The sequence below is a fragment of the Lissotriton vulgaris genome, chromosome 3_2 (genome assembly GCF_964263255.1).
Source record: "Lissotriton vulgaris chromosome 3_2, aLisVul1.2, whole genome shotgun sequence".
In the NCBI taxonomy this organism is placed as follows: domain Eukaryota; kingdom Metazoa; phylum Chordata; class Amphibia; order Caudata; family Salamandridae; genus Lissotriton; species Lissotriton vulgaris.
This window is the reverse complement of record NC_141690.1, coordinates 277,947,694-277,966,400: the sequence shown is the minus strand read 5'-3', so window position 1 is coordinate 277,966,400 and position 18,707 is coordinate 277,947,694.

Here is an 18,707-nt window from a genome sequence, read left to right as displayed (position 1 = left end):
AGACAGCCCGAAGGGATGCTAATAACAGACAACCTGAAGCGATGCTAATAACAGACAGCCTGAAGCGATGCTAATAACAGACAACCTGAAGCGATGCTAATACCAGACAGCCTGAAGGGATGCTAATAACAGACAGCCTGAAGGGATGCTAATAACAGACAGCCTGAAGGGATGCTAATAACAGACAGCCCGAAGCGATGCTAATAACAGACAGCCTGAAGCGATGCTACTAACAGACAGCCTGAAGCGATGCTTATAAGAGACAGTCGGAAGCAGTGCTAATAACAAACAGCCTGAAGCGCTGCTAATAACAGACAGCCTGAAGCGATGCTAATAACAGACAGCCTGAAGCGATGCTAATAACAGACAGCCTGAAGCGACGCTAATAACAGACAGCCTGAAGCGATGCTAATACCAGACAGCCCGAAGGGATGCTAATAACAGACAGCCTGAAGCGATGCTAATACCAGACAGCCTGAAGGGATGCTAATAACAGACAGCCTGAAGCGATTCTAATACCAGACAGCCTGAAGCGATGATAATAACAGACAGCCTGAAGCGATGCTAATACCAGACAGCCTGAAGGGATGCTAATAACAGACAGCCTGAAGGAACGCTAATAACAGACAGTCTGAAGCGATGCTAACAGACAGCCTAAAGTGATGCTAATAATAGACAAACTGAAGCAATGCTAATAACAGACAGCCTGAAGCGATACCAATAACAGACAGCCTGAGGAGGTGCTAATAACAGACAGCCTGAAGCGAAGCTAATAACAGACAGCCTGAAGCGACGCTAATACCAGACAGCCTGAAGGGATGCTAATAACAGACAGCCTGAAGCGATGCTAATAACAGACAGCCTGAAGCGATGCTAATACCAGACAGCCTGAAGGGATGCTAATAACAGACAGCCTGAAGCGATGCTAATACAAGACAGCCTGAAGGGATGCTAATAACAGACAGCCTGAAGCGATGCTAATACCAGACAGCCCGAAGGGATGCTAATAACAGACCGCCTGAAGCGATGCTAATACCAGACAGCCTGAAGGGATGCTAATAACAGACAGCCTGAAGGGATGCCAATAACAGACAGCCTGAAGCGATGCTAATACCAGACAGCCTGGAGAGATGCTAATAACAGACAGCCTGAAGGGATGCTAATAACAGACAGCCTGAAGGGATGCTAATAACAGACAGCCCGAAGGGATGCTAATAACAGACAGCCCGAAGGGATGCTAATAACAGACAACCTGAAGCGATGCTAATAACAGACAGCCTGAAGCGATGCTAATAACAGACAACCTGAAGCGATGCTAATACCAGACAGCCTGAAGGGATGCTAATAACAGACAGCCTGAAGGGATGCTAATAACAGACAGCCCGAAGCGATGCTAATAACAGACAGCCTGAAGCGATGCTACTAACAGACAGCCTGAAGCGATGCTTATAAGAGACAGTCGGAAGCAATGCTAATAACAAATAGCCTGAAGCGCTGCTAATAACAGACAGCCTGAAGCGATGCTAATAACAGACAGCCTGAAGCGATGCTAATAACAGACAGCCTGAAGCGACGCTAATAACAGACAGCCTGAAGCGATGCTTATAAGAGACAGCCTGATGCGATGCTAATAACAGACAGCCTGAAGCGATGCTAATAACAGACAGCCTGAAGCGACGCTAATGACAGACAGCCTGAAGCGATGCTAATACCAGACAGCCTGAAAGTATGCTCATAACAGACAGCCTGAAGCGATGCTAATACCAGACAGCCTGAAGGGATGCTAATAACAGACAGCCTGAAGGGACGCTAATAACAGACAGCCTAAAGCGATGCTAACAGCCAGCCTAAAGCGATGCCAATAACAGACAGCCTGAAGTGATGCCAATAACAGACAGCCTGAACCGATGCTAATAACAGACAGCCTGAACCGATGCTAACAGACAGCCTAAAGTGATGCTAATAACAGACAGCCTGAAGCGATGCTAATAACAGACAGCCTGAAGCGACGCTAATGACAAACAACCTGAAGCGATGCTAATACCAGACAGCCTGAAGCGATGCTAATAACAGACAGCCTGAAGCGATGCTAATAACAGACAGCCTGAAGCGATGCTAATAACAGACAGCCTGAAGGGATGCTAATAACAGACAGCCTGAAGCGATGCTAACAGACAGCCTAAAGCAATGCCAATAACAGACAGCCTGAACCGATGCTAATAACAGACAGCCCGAAGCGATGCTAACAGACAGCCTAAAGTGATGCCAATAACAGACAGCCTGAAGCGATGCTAATAACAGATAGCCTGAAGCGATGCTAATAACAGACAGTCTGAAGCGATGCTAATAACAGACAGCCTGAAGCGATGCTAATAACAGACAGTCTGAAGCAATGCTAATAACAGACAGTCTGAAGCGATACTAATAATGGACAGCCTGAAGCGATACTAATAACAGACAGCCTAAAGTGATGCCAATAACAGACAGCCTGAAGCGATGCTAATAACAGATAGCCTGAAGCGATGCTAATAACAAACAGCCTGAAGGGATGCTTATAACAGACAGCCTGAAGCGATGCTAATAACAGACAGCCTGAGGCGATGCCAATAACAGACAGCCTGAAGCGGCGATGCTAATAACAGACAGCCTGAAGGGATGCTAATAACAGACAGCCTGAAGCGTTGCCAATAACAGACAGCCTGAGGCGATGCCAATAACAGAGAGCCTGAAGCGATGCTAATAACAGACAGCCTGAAGCGATTCTAATAACAGACAGACTGAAGCGATGCTAATAACAGACAGCCTGAAGCGATGCCAATAACAGACAGCCTGAAGCGATACTAATAACAGACAGCCTGAAGTGATGCTAATAACAGACAGCCTGAAGCGATGCTAATAACTGACAGACTGAAGCCATGCTAATAACAGACAGCCTGAAGTGATACTAATAACAGACAGCCTGAACCGGTGCTAATAACAGACAGCCTGAAGCGATGCCAATAACAGACAGCCTGAAGCGAAGCTAATGACAGACAGCCTGAAGCGATGCTAATACCACACAGCCTGAAGGGATGCTAATAACAGACAGCCTGAAGCGATGCTAATAACAGACAGCCTGAAGCGATGCTAATACCAGACAGCCTGAAGGGATGCTAATAACAGACAGCCTGAAGCGATGCTAATACAAGACAGCCTGAAGGGATGCCAATAACAGACAGCCTGAAGCGATGCTAATACCAGACAGCCTGGAGAGATGCTAATAACAGACAGCCTGAAGGGATGCTAATAACAGACAGCCTGAAGGGATGCTAATAACAGACAGCCCGAAGGGATGCTAATAACAGACAACCTGAAGCGATGCTAATAACAGACAGCCTGAAGCGATGCTAATAACAGACAACCTGAAGCGATGCTAATACCAGACCGCCTGAAGGGATGCTAATAACAGACAGCCTGAAGGGATGCTAATAACAGACAGCCTGAAGGGATGCTAATAACAGACAGCCCGAAGCGATGCTAATACCAGACAGCCTGAAGCGATGCTACTAACAGACAGCCTGAAGCGATGCTTATAAGAGACAGTCGGAAGCAATGCTAATAACAAACAGCCTGAAGCGCTGCTAATAACAGACAGCCTGAAGCGATGCTAATAACAGACAGCCTGAAGCGATGCTAATAACAGACAGCCTGAAGCGACGCTAATAACAGACAGCCTGAAGCGATGCTTATAAGAGACAGCCTGATGCGATGCTAATAACAGACAGCCTGAAGCGATGCTAATAACAGACAGCCTGAAGCGACGCTAATAACAGACAGCCTGAAGCGATGCTAATACCAGACAGCCTGAAAGTATGCTCATAACAGACAGCCTGAAGCGATGCTAATACCAGACAGCCTGAAGGGATGCTAATAACAGACAGCCTGAAGGGACGCTAATAACAGACAGCCTGAAGCGATGCTAACAGCCAGCCTAAAGCGATGCCAATAACAGACAGCCTGAAGTGATGCCAATAACAGACAGCCTGAACCGATGCTAATAACAGACAGCCTGAACCGATGCTAACAGACAGCCTAAAGTGATGCTAATAACAGACAGCCTGAAGCGATGCTAATAACAGACAGCCTGAAGCGACGCTAATGACAGACAACCTGAAGCGATGCTAATACCAGACAGCCTGAAGCGATGCTAATAACAGACAGCCTGAAGCCATGCTAATAACAGACAGCCTGAAGCGATGCTAATAACAGACAGCCTGAAGGGATGCTAATAACAGACAGCCTGAAGCGATGCTAACAGACAGCCTAAAGCAATGCCAATAACAGACAGCCTGAACCGATGCTAATAACAGACAGCCCGAAGCGATGCTAACAGACAGCCTAAAGTGATGCCAATAACAGACAGCCTGAAGCGATGCTAATAACAGATAGCCTGAAGCGATGCTAATAACAGACAGTCTGAAGCGATGCTAATAACAGACAGCCTGAAGCGACTAATAACAGACAGTCTGAAGCAATGCTAATAACAGACAGTCTGAAGCGATACTAATACCACACAGCCTGAAGGGATGCTAATAACAGACAGCCTGAAGCGATGCTAATAACAGACAGCCTGAAGCGATGCTAATACCAGACAGCCCGAAGGGATGCTAATAACAGACCACCTGAAACGATGCTAATACCAGACAGCCTGAAGGGATGCTAATAACAGACAGCCTGAAGCGATGCTAATACCAGACAGCCTGAAGGGATGCCAATAACAGACAGCCTGAAGCGATGCTAATACCAGACAGCCTGGAGAGATGCTAATAACAGACAGCCTGAAGGGATGCTAATAACAGACAGCCTGAAGGGATGCTAATAACAGACAGCCCGAAGGGATGCTAATAACAGACAACCTGAAGCGATGCTAATAACAGACAGCCTGAAGCGATGCTAATAACAGACAACCTGAAGCGATGCTAATACCAGACAGCCTGAAGGGATGCTAATAACAGACAGCCTGAAGGGATGCTAATAACAGACAGCCTGAAGGGATGCTAATAACAGACAGCCCGAAGCGATGCTAATAACAGACAGCCTGAAGCGATGCTACTAACAGACAGCCTGAAGCGATGCTTATAAGAGACAGTCGGAAGCAGTGCTAATAACAAACAGCCTGAAGCGCTGCAAATAACAGACAGCCTGAAGCGATGCTAATAACAGACAGCCTGAAGCGATGCTAATAACAGACAGCCTGAAGCGACGCTAATAACAGACAGCCTGAAGCGATGCTTATAAGAGACAGCCTGATGCGATGCTAATAACAGACAGCCTGAAGCAATGCCAATAACAGACAGCCTGAACCGATGCTAATAACAGACAGCCCGAAGCGATGCTAACAGACAGCCTAAAGTGATGCCAATAACAGACAGCCTGAAGCGATGCTAATAACAGATAGCCTGAAGCGATGCTAATAACAGACAGTCTGAAGCGATGCTAATAACAGACAGCCTGAAGCGATGCTAATAACAGACAGTCTGAAGCAATGCTAATAACAGACAGTCTGAAGCGATACTAATACCACACAGCCTGAAGGGATGCTAATAACAGACAGCCTGAAGCGATGCTAATAACAGACAGCCTGAAGCGATGCTAATACCAGACAGCCTGAAGGGATGCTAATAACAGACAGCCTGAAGCAATGCTAATACAAGACAGCCTGAAGGAATGCTAATAACAGACAGCCTGAAGCGATGCTAATACCAGACAGCCCGAAGGGATGCTAATAACAGACCACCTGAAACGATGCTAATACCAGACAGCCTGAAGGGATGCTAATAACAGACAGCCTGAAGCGATGCTAATACCAGACAGCCTGAAGGGATGCCAATAACAGACAGCCTGAAGCGATGCTAATACCAGACAGCCTGGAGAGATGCTAATAACAGACAGCCTGAAGGGATGCTAATAACAGACAGCCTGAAGGGATGCTAATAACAGACAGCCCGAAGGGATGCTAATAACAGACAACCTGAAGCGATGCTAATAACAGACAGCCTGAAGCGATGCTAATAACAGACAACCTGAAGCGATGCTAATACCAGACAGCCTGAAGGGATGCTAATAACAGACAGCCTGAAGGGATGCTAATAACAGACAGCCTGAAGGGATGCTAATAACAGACAGCCCGAAGCGATGCTAATAACAGACAGCCTGAAGCGACGCTAATAACAGACAGCCTGAAGCGATGCTTATAAGAGACAGCCTGATGCGATCCTAATAACAGACAGCCTGAAGCGATGCTAATAACAGACAGCCTGAAGCGATGCTAATACCAGACAGCCTGAAAGTATGCTCATAACAGACAGCCTGAAGCGATGCTAATACCAGACAGCCTGAAGGGATGCTAATAACAGACAGCCTGAAGGGACGCTAATAACAGACAGCCTGAAGCGATGCTAATACCAAACAGCCTGGAGAGATGCTAATAACAGACAGCCTGAAGGGATGCTAATAACAGACAGCCTGAAGGGATGCTAATAACAGACAGCCCGAAGGGATGCTAATAACAGACAACCTGAAGCGATGCTAATAACAGACAGCCTGAAGCGATGCTAATAACAGACAACCTGAAGCGATGCTAATACCAGACAGCCTGAAGGGATGCTAATAACAGACAGCCTGAAGGGATGCTAATAACAGACAGCCTGAAGGGATGCTAATAACAGACAGCCCGAAGCGATGCTAATAACAGACAGCCTGAAGCGATGCTACTAACAGACAGCCTGAAGCGATGCTTATAAGAGACAGTCGGAAGCAGTGCTAATAACAAACAGCCTGAAGCGCTGCTAATAACAGACAGCCTGAAGCGATGCTAATAACAGACAGCCTGAAGCGACGCTAATAACAGACAGCCTGAAGCGATGCCAATACCAGACAGCCCGAAGGGATGCTAATAACAGACAGCCTGAAGCGATGCTAATACCAGACAGCCTGAAGGGATGCTAATAACAGACAGCCTGAAGCGATTCTAATACCAGACAGCCTGAAGCGATGATAATAACAGACAGCCTGAAGCGATGCTAATACCAGACAGCCTGAAGGGATGCTAATAACAGACAGCCTGAAGGAACGCTAATAACAGACAGTCTGAAGCGATGCTAACAGACAGCCTAAAGTGATGCTAATAACAGACAAACTGAAGCAATGCTAATAACAGACAGCCTGAAGCGATACCAATAACAGACAGCCTGAGGAGGTGCTAATAACAGACAGCCTGAAGCGAAGCTAATAACAGACAGCCTGAAGCGACGCTAATACCAGACAGCCTGAAGGGATGCTAATAACAGACAGCCTGAAGCGATGCTAATAACAGACAGCCTGAAGGGATGCTAATACCAGACAGCCTGAAGGGATGCTAATAACAGACAGCCTGAAGCGATGCTAATACAAGACAGCCTGAAGGGATGCTAATAACAGACAGCCTGAAGCGATGCTAATACCAGACAGCCCGAAGGGATGCTAATAACAGACCGCCTGAAGCGATGCTAATACCAGACAGCCTGAAGGGATGCTAATAACAGACAGCCTGAAGGGATGCCAATAACAGACAGCCTGAAGCGATGCTAATACCAGACAGCCTGGAGAGATGCTAATAACAGACAGCCTGAAGGGATGCTAATAACAGACAGCCTGAAGGGATGCTAATAACAGACAGCCCGAAGGGATGCTAATAACAGACAGCCCGAAGGGATGCTAATAACAGACAACCTGAAGCGATGCTAATAACAGACAGCCTGAAGCGATGCTAATAACAGACAACCTGAAGCGATGCTAATACCAGACAGCCTGAAGGGATGCTAATAACAGACGGCCTGAAGGGATGCTAATAACAGACAGCCCGAAGCGATGCTAATAACAGACAGCCTGAAGCGATGCTACTAACAGACAGCCTGAAGCGATGCTTATAAGAGACAGTCGGAAGCAATGCTAATAACAAATAGCCTGAAGCGCTGCTAATAACAGACAGCCTGAAGCGATGCTAATAACAGACAGCCTGAAGCGATGCTAATAACAGACAGCCTGAAGCGACGCTAATAACAGACAGCCTGAAGCGATGCTTATAAGAGACAGCCTGATGCGATGCTAATAACAGACAGCCTGAAGCGATGCTAATAACAGACAGCCTGAAGCGACGCTAATGACAGACAGCCTGAAGCGATGCTAATACCAGACAGCCTGAAAGTATGCTCATAACAGACAGCCTGAAGCGATGCTAATACCAGACAGCCTGAAGGGATGCTAATAACAGACAGCCTGAAGGGACGCTAATAACAGACAGCCTAAAGCGATGCTAACAGCCAGCCTAAAGCGATGCCAATAACAGACAGCCTGAAGTGATGCCAATAACAGACAGCCTGAACCGATGCTAATAACAGACAGCCTGAACCGATGCTAACAGACAGCCTAAAGTGATGCTAATAACAGACAGCCTGAAGCGATGCTAATAACAGACAGCCTGAAGCGACGCTAATGACAAACAACCTGAAGCGATGCTAATACCAGACAGCCTGAAGCGATGCTAATAACAGACAGCCTGAAGCGATGCTAATAACAGACAGCCTGAAGCGATGCTAATAACAGACAGCCTGAAGGGATGCTAATAACAGACAGCCTGAAGCGATGCTAACAGACAGCCTAAAGCAATGCCAATAACAGACAGCCTGAACCGATGCTAATAACAGACAGCCCGAAGCGATGCTAACAGACAGCCTAAAGTGATGCCAATAACAGACAGCCTGAAGCGATGCTAATAACAGATAGCCTGAAGCGATGCTAATAACAGACAGTCTGAAGCGATGCTAATAACAGACAGCCTGAAGCGATGCTAATAACAGACAGTCTGAAGCAATGCTAATAACAGACAGTCTGAAGCGATACTAATAATGGACAGCCTGAAGCGATACTAATAACAGACAGCCTAAAGTGATGCCAATAACAGACAGCCTGAAGCGATGCTAATAACAGATAGCCTGAAGCGATGCTAATAACAAACAGCCTGAAGGGATGCTTATAACAGACAGCCTGAAGCGATGCTAATAACAGACAGCCTGAGGCGATGCCAATAACAGACAGCCTGAAGCGGCGATGCTAATAACAGACAGCCTGAAGGGATGCTAATAACAGACAGCCTGAAGCGTTGCCAATAACAGACAGCCTGAGGCGATGCCAATAACAGACAGCCTGAAGCGATGCTAATAACAGACAGCCTGAAGCGATTCTAATAACAGACAGACTGAAGCGATGCTAATAACAGACAGCCTGAAGCGATGCCAATAACAGACAGCCTGAAGCGATACTAATAACAGACAGCCTGAAGTGATGCTAATAACAGACAGCCTGAAGCGATGCTAATAACTGACAGACTGAAGCCATGCTAATAACAGACAGCCTGAAGTGATACTAATAACAGACAGCCTGAACCGGTGCTAATAACAGACAGCCTGAAGCGATGCCAATAACAGACAGCCTGAAGCGAAGCTAATAACAGACAGCCTGAAGCGATGCTAATACCACACAGCCTGAAGGGATGCTAATAACAGACAGCCTGAAGCGATGCTAATAACAGACAGCCTGAAGCGATGCTAATACCAGACAGCCTGAAGGGATGCTAATAACAGACAGCCTGAAGCGATGCTAATACAAGACAGCCTGAAGGAATGCTAATAACAGACAGCCTGAAGCGATGCTAATACCAGACAGCCCGAAGGGATGCTAATAACAGACCGCCTGAAGCGATGCTAATACCAGACAGCCCGAAGGGATGCTAATAACAGACAGCCTGAAGCGATGCTAATACCAGACAGCCTGAAGGGATGCCAATAACAGACAGCCTGAAGCGATGCTAATACCAGACAGCCTGGAGAGATGCTAATAACAGACAGCCTGAAGGGATGCTAATAACAGACAGCCTGAAGGGATGCTAATAACAGACAGCCCGAAGGGATGCTAATAACAGACAACCTGAAGCGATGCTAATAACAGACAGCCTGAAGCGATGCTAATAACAGACAACCTGAAGCGATGCTAATACCAGACAGCCTGAAGGGATGCTAATAACAGACAGCCTGAAGGGATGCTAATAACAGACAGCCTGAAGGGATGCTAATAACAGACAGCCCGAAGCGATGCTAATAACAGACAGCCTGAAGCGATGCTACTAACAGACAGCCTGAAGCGATGCTTATAAGAGACAGTCGGAAGCAATGCTAATAACAAACAGCCTGAAGCGCTGCTAATAACAGACAGCCTGAAGCGATGCTAATAACAGACAGCCTGAAGCGATGCTAATAACAGACAGCCTGAAGCGACGCTAATAACAGACAGCCTGAAGCGATGCTTATAAGAGACAGCCTGATGCGATGCTAATAACAGACAGCCTGAAGCGATGCTAATAACAGACAGCCTGAAGCGACGCTAATAACAGACAGCCTGAAGCGATGCTAATACCAGACAGCCTGAAAGTATGCTCATAACAGACAGCCTGAAGCGATGCTAATACCAGACAGCCTGAAGGGATGCTAATAACAGACAGCCTGAAGGGACGCTAATAACAGACAGCCTGAAGCGATGCTAACAGCCAGCCTAAAGCGATGCCAATAACAGACAGCCTGAAGTGATGCCAATAACAGACAGCCTGAACCGATGCTAATAACAGACAGCCTGAACCGATGCTAACAGACAGCCTAAAGTGATGCTAATAACAGACAGCCTGAAGCGATGCTAATAACAGACAGCCTGAAGCGACGCTAATGACAGACAACCTGAAGCGATGCTAATACCAGACAGCCTGAAGCGATGCTAATAACAGACAGCCTGAAGCCATGCTAATAACAGACAGCCTGAAGCGATGCTAATAACAGACAGCCTGAAGGGATGCTAATAACAGACAGCCTGAAGCGATGCTAACAGACAGCCTAAAGCAATGCCAATAACAGACAGCCTGAACCGATGCTAATAACAGACAGCCCGAAGCGATGCTAACAGACAGCCTAAAGTGATGCCAATAACAGACAGCCTGAAGCGATGCTAATAACAGATAGCCTGAAGCGATGCTAATAACAGACAGTCTGAAGCGATGCTAATAACAGACAGCCTGAAGCGATGCTAATAACAGACAGTCTGAAGCAATGCTAATAACAGACAGTCTGAAGCGATACTAATACCACACAGCCTGAAGGGATGCTAATAACAGACAGCCTGAAGCGATGCTAATAACAGACAGCCTGAAGCGATGCTAATACCAGACAGCCCGAAGGGATGCTAATAACAGACCACCTGAAACGATGCTAATACCAGACAGCCTGAAGGGATGCTAATAACAGACAGCCTGAAGCGATGCTAATACCAGACAGCCTGAAGGGATGCCAATAACAGACAGCCTGAAGCGATGCTAATACCAGACAGCCTGGAGAGATGCTAATAACAGACAGCCTGAAGGGATGCTAATAACAGACAGCCTGAAGGGATGCTAATAACAGACAGCCCGAAGGGATGCTAATAACAGACAACCTGAAGCGATGCTAATAACAGACAGCCTGAAGCGATGCTAATAACAGACAACCTGAAGCGATGCTAATACCAGACAGCCTGAAGGGATGCTAATAACAGACAGCCTGAAGGGATGCTAATAACAGACAGCCTGAAGGGATGCTATTAACAGACAGCCCGAAGCGATGCTAATAACAGACAGCCTGAAGCGATGCTACTAACAGACAGCCTGAAGCGATGCTTATAAGAGACAGTCGGAAGCAGTGCTAATAACAAACAGCCTGAAGCGCTGCTAATAACAGACAGCCTGAAGCGATGCTAATAACAGACAGCCTGAAGCGATGCTAATAACAGACAGCCTGAAGCGACGCTAATAACAGACAGCCTGAAGCGATGCTTATAAGAGACAGCCTGATGCGATGCTAATAACAGACAGCCTGAAGCAATGCCAATAACAGACAGCCTGAACCGATGCTAATAACAGACAGCCCGAAGCGATGCTAACAGACAGCCTAAAGTGATGCCAATAACAGACAGCCTGAAGCGATGCTAATAACAGATAGCCTGAAGCGATGCTAATAACAGACAGTCTGAAGCGATGCTAATAACAGACAGCCTGAAGCGATGCTAATAACAGACAGTCTGAAGCAATGCTAATAACAGACAGTCTGAAGCGATACTAATACCAAACAGCCTGAAGGGATGCTAATAACAGACAGCCTGAAGCGATGCTAATAACAGACAGCCTGAAGCGATGCTAATACCAGACAGCCTGAAGGGATGCTAATAACAGACAGCCTGAAGCAATGCTAATACAAGACAGCCTGAAGGAATGCTAATAACAGACAGCCTGAAGCGATGCTAATACCAGACAGCCCGAAGGGATGCTAATAACAGACCACCTGAAACGATGCTAATACCAGACAGCCTGAAGGGATGCTAATAACAGACAGCCTGAAGCGATGCTAATACCAGACAGCCTGAAGGGATGCCAATAACAGACAGCCTGAAGCGATGCTAATACCAGACAGCCTGGAGAGATGCTAATAACAGACAGCCTGAAGGGATGCTAATAACAGACAGCCTGAAGGGATGCTAATAACAGACAGCCCGAAGGGATGCTAATAACAGACAACCTGAAGCGATGCTAATAACAGACAGCCTGAAGCGATGCTAATAACAGACAACCTAAAGCGATGCTAATACCAGACAGCCTGAAGGGATGCTAATAACAGACAGCCTGAAGGGATGCTAATAACAGACAGCCTGAAGGGATGCTAATAACAGACAGCCCGAAGCGATGCTAATAACAGACAGCCTGAAGCGACGCTAATAACAGACAGCCTGAAGCGATGCTTATAAGAGACAGCCTGATGCGATGCTAATAACAGACAGCCTGAAGCGATGCTAATAACAGACAGCCTGAAGCGATGCTAATACCAGACAGCCTGAAAGTATGCTCATAACAGACAGCCTGAAGCGATGCTAATACCAGACAGCCTGAAGGGATGCTAATAACAGACAGCCTGAAGGGACGCTAATAACAGACAGCCTGAAGCGATGCTAACAGCCAGCCTAAAGCGATGCCAATAACAGACAGCCTGAAGTGATGCCAATAACAGACAGCCTGAAGCGATGCTAATACCAGACAGCCTGAAAGTATGCTCATAACAGACAGCCTGAAGCGATGCTAATACCAGACAGCCTGAAGGGATGCTAATAACAGACAGCCTGAAGGGACGCTAATAACAGACAGCCTGAAGCGATGCTAACAGCCAGCCTAAAGCGATGCCAATAACAGACAGCCTGAAGTGATGCCAATAACAGACAGCCTGAACCGATGCTAATAACAGACAGCCTGAACCGATGCTAACAGACAGCCTAAAGTGATGCTAATAACAGACAGCCTGAAGCGATGCTAATAACAGACAGCCTGAAGCGACGCTAATGACAGACAACCTGAAGCGATGCTAATAACAGACAGCCTGAAGCGATGCTAATAACAGACAGCCTGAAGCAATGCTAATAACAGACAGCCTGAAGGGATGCTAATAACAGACAGCCTGAAGCGATGCTAACAGACAGCCTAAAGCAATGCCAAAAACAGACAGCCTGAACCGATGCTAATAACAGACAGCCCGAAGCGATGCTAACAGACAGCCTAAAGTGATGCCAATAACAGACAGCCTGAAGCAATGCTAATAACAGATAGCCTGAAGCGATGCTAATAACAGACATTCTGAAGCGATGCTAATAACAGACAGCCTGAAGCGATACTAATAATGGACAGCCTGAAGCGATACTAATAACAGACAGCTTGAAGCGATGCCAATAACAGACAGCCTGAAAGGATTGTAATAACAGACAGCCTGAAGCGATGCTAATAACAAACAGCCTGAAGGGATGCTTATAACAGACAGCCTGAAGCGATGCTAATAACAGACAGCCTGAGGCGATGCCAATAACAGACAGCCTGAAGCGGCGATGCTAATAACAGACAGCCTGAAGGGATGCTAATAACAGACAGCCTGAAGCGTTGCCAATAACAGACAGCCTGAGGCGATGCCAATAACAGACAGCCTGAAGCGATGCTAATAACAGACAGCCTGAAGCGATTCTAATAACAGACAGACTGAAGCGATGCTAATAACAGACAGCCTGAAGCGATGCCAATAACAGACAGCCTGAAGCGATACTAATAACAGACAGCCTGAAGTGATGCTAATAACAGACAGCCTGAAGCGATGCTAATAACTGACAGACTGAAGCCATGCTAATAACAGACAGCCTGAAGCGATGCTAATAACAGACAGCCTGAACCGGTGCTAATAACAGACAGCCTGAAGCGATGCCAATAACAGACAGCCTGAAGCGATACTAATAACAGACAGCCTGAAGTGATGCTAATAACAGACAGCCTGAAGCGATACTAATAACAGACAGCCTGAAGTGATGCTAATAACAGACAGCCTGAAGTGATGCTAATAACAGACAGCCTGAAGCGATGCCAATAACAGACAGCCTGAAGCGATACTAATAACAGACAGCCTGAAGTGATGCTAATAACAGACAGCCTGAAGTGATGCTAATAACAGACAAACTGAAGCAATGCTAATAACAGACAGCCTGAACCGATGCTAATAACGGTGCACAGTCAAAATATCGAGTCAATGATGTCGACATTCATTAATATCAATCCTGAAATATCGCAGGTAAGAAATATTGATTTAATTAATATCGATGTATGAAATATCGTTTTTTGATTAGTGTATGTAATATCGATGTAGGTAATGTTGATATACACAATATCGAAAAGTAAAAATATCGTTGTAATATATTTTGTTAATTGTAATAATTTATTTTTTATGTAATTTTTTAAAAAGAAATATTTAAGTAATTTTAAATTTCATAAATGTTTTAGGAGCAGGGTGTTGGGTTTTACAAATATATGTTATTTTTTTTAAAATATTTGAAATAGGAAATTAAAATGTAGAATTTAGAAATTATTTTTAAAATTTTAGGAGCGGGATGTTGGGTTTATAAGGGATAAGGGTGGGGAATGTTTTAAAAATATATATATTATTTTAAAAAAATTATTTGAAATAGTAAATTAAAATTTAGAATATAGAAATTATCTAATAAAATTTAGGAGCGGGATGTTGGGTTTATAGGGGATAAGGGTGGGGTAGTGTTTTAAAAATGTATATTATTTAAAAAAAACTTATTTGAAATAGTAAATTAAAAGTTTGAATTTAGAAAATATTTTTTAAAATATAGGAGCCGGATGTTGGGTTTATAAGGGATAAGGGTGGGGAGTGTTTGAAAAAGATATAATTAAAAAATTTTTTATTTGAAATACGAAATTAAAATCTAGAATTTAGAAATTATTTTAAAAATTTTAGGAGTGGGATGTTGGGTTTATAGGGGATAAGGGTGGGGAGTGTTTTACAAATATATAACTTAAAAAAAAAATTTGAAATAGGAAATTAAAATTTTGAATTTAGAAAGTAATTTAAAAATTGTAGGAGCAGGATGTTGGGTTTATAGGGGATAATGGTGGTGAGTGTTTTAAAAATATATAATAAAAAAATAAATAATTGAAATAGGGAATTAATATTTAGAATTTAGAAATTATTTTAAACATTTAGGAGCGGGATGTTGGGTTTATAGGGGTAAGGGTGGGGAGTGTTTTAAAAATATATAAATATTTAAATTAAACATTATTAGAATTAGGAATTTAAAAATTAGAATTTAGAAAATAATTGTAAAATTTAGGAGCGTGATGTTGGGTTTATAGGGGATAAGGGTGGGGAGTATTTCAAAATATATATTTGTTTTATAAATGTAATTGAAATATGAATGTAAAATTTAGGAATTATAAATTATTTATAATTTTTAGGAGTGGGATGTTGGTTTATAGGGTATGAAGGTGGGGATTGTTTTAAAAATAGCAAGTTAGTTTTTAAGTGTAATTTAAAAGAAATATGAAATTCTGAAATATATTTACATAAATATTAGAATTTTTTCATAGTGGGTTGTTGAGTTTATAGTGGGTAAGTGTTTGTTTTTTAAGAAAAAAGTAATGTAAATAATGTTTTTTTATTGGAATAGCAAATTAGATTTTTATAATTTAAGAATTTATTATTATATATTATATTTGAGTGTGAATATCAGGTTTATGTATATTGGAGTAGGAATAGTAAATTAATTAGGTTCAGTGTCCAGCACCTACCTCAATTAAATGTAGACTGGAGTGGGAATAGTAAATTAATTAGGTTTACAATCCAGCACCTACCCCTATTAAATGTAGATTGGAGTGGGAATAGTAAATTAATTAGGTTTACAATCCAGCACTTACCCCTATTAAATGTAGATTGGAGTGGGAATAGTAAATTAATTAGGTTCAGTGTCCACCACCCACCTCAATTAAATGTAGATTGGAGTAGGAACAGTAAATTCATTAGGTTTACAATCCAGCACTTACCCCTGTTAAATGTAGATTGGAGTGGGAATAGTAAATTAATTAGGTTTACAATCCAGCACTTACCCCTATTCAATTTAGACTGGAGTGGGAATAGTAAATTAATTAGGATCAGTGTCCAGCACCTACCTCAATTAAATGTAGACTGGAGTGGGAATAGTACATTAATTAGGTTTACAATCCAGCACTTACCCCTATTAAATGTAGATTGGAGTGGTAATAGGAAATTAATTAGGTTCAGTGTCCCCACCTACCTCAATTAAATGTAGATTGGAGTGGGAATAGTAAATTAATTAGGTTTACAATCCAGCACTTACCCCTATTAATTGTAGATTGGAGTGGGAATAGTAAATTAATTAGGTTTACAATCCAGCACTTACACCAATTAAATGTAGACTGGAGTGAGAATAGTAAATTAATTAGGTTCAGTGTCCACCACCTACCTCAATTAAATGTAGACTGGAGTGGGAATAGTAAATTCATTAGGTTTACAATCCAGCACTTACCACTATTAAGGGCTCGATTCCGATCCGGAAAAAAAATCTGCCGCATGATTCGTATTCGTAGCCGAATCCGTACGAATGGGAAACTACCGTCCGAACTGTGAATCCATCCGAATCGTCGCGATCCGTACGTATTGCAAGGCTGAAACCGTGAACCGTATGATTCGTTCACACGGCGTACGACCCGACGAGTACGATCCGGACTCGGGAATAAGGACACGATTCGTACGGTCCACGTCAGGAAAGGGCGATTCATACGGAAAAGCGCACAATCACATACACCCCGCACGACGCCTACCCCCATGATCGCAGGGGTACGCACTGTACACCCAGCGAACATGGGGTACGGTGCGTACACCCCGAGATCGCGGGGTACGGCGCCGTACACCTGTGATCATGCGGGGTACACGCCGTACCCAGAGGGGGCCGTTCCGTACCTATTTTGGGGCGAACTCAGCTTTTACGGCAGTTTCCAGCTCCCGTAGAAAAAGAGTCATACGGAGCGTACCCAACACGGATCGTACTTGCCGGGTCGTAAAAATCAGCCGCGAACCTTACAAACGTCACGTTCAGCGGGTTCCGAGGGCGATTCGTACTGAAATTCTATTCGTACGGTCCCTGGTACGATTCGTACGGATAGCTGCATTGGGTGTGGATCGTACTACGTCGTTCGTACAGGGACGGTTACGGGTACGATTCGTATGGAAAAAAACGCTCCGTACGACGATTCGGAGCGCTTTTTCCAGGATCGGAATCGGGCCCTAAATGTAGATTGGAGTGGGAATAGTAAATTAATTAGGTTCAGTATCCACCACCTACCTCAATTAAATGTAGACTGGAGTGGGAATAGTAAATTAATTAGGTTTACAATCCAGCACTTACTCCTGTTAAATGTAGACTGGAGTGGGAATAGTAAATTAATTAGGTTTACAATCCAGCACTTACCCCAATTAAATGTAGACTGGAGTGGGAATAGTAAAATAATTAGGTTCAGTGTCCACCACCTATCCCAATTACATGTAGCCTGGAGTACATATATTTAAAAATTTTAAAAAATACACATTTTTGTTCAATGCTAGTGTTAGTTATTTTTTGGTATTAAAATAAATTACACATTTTTTACAATTTTTTTAGTTAGATTAATGAAAGAGTACATAAATTAAAGCAAACATTTATTATAAATAATAGTATGCATTTTTAACAAATATATAAGTATTTGTATTTTTTAATTTAATACAAATTAATTTTCATTTGTATCGTTTTTGAGACTAGTACATTATAGGGATATAGAAACAGTATAGTCAACGTAAATACATTATACATTTGAATACATTTTGTACATATAGTTGGATGCATTTTTATTTTTTTATTACAAAATATATATTTTTAATACATTTTGCATAATATTTTTCCCAAACAATTATGATGTAGAAGTCAATATAAATGTAAAGTAAATGGATTAAATCATATATTGTCAATTTTATATATTAACATTTCTGCATTTTTGTATGAATTACATTTTCAAATGTGATTAATATTAATAATTTTCTGTTAATATTAATAATTTTCAAATGTTAGGTAAATTATTATTTTAAAAAAGTATATGTAATTTTTACATTTTTTTAACATACATATTTTTTCATGATAACAGTATATAATGTGATAATATTTAATTTTATAATTTTACAATATAT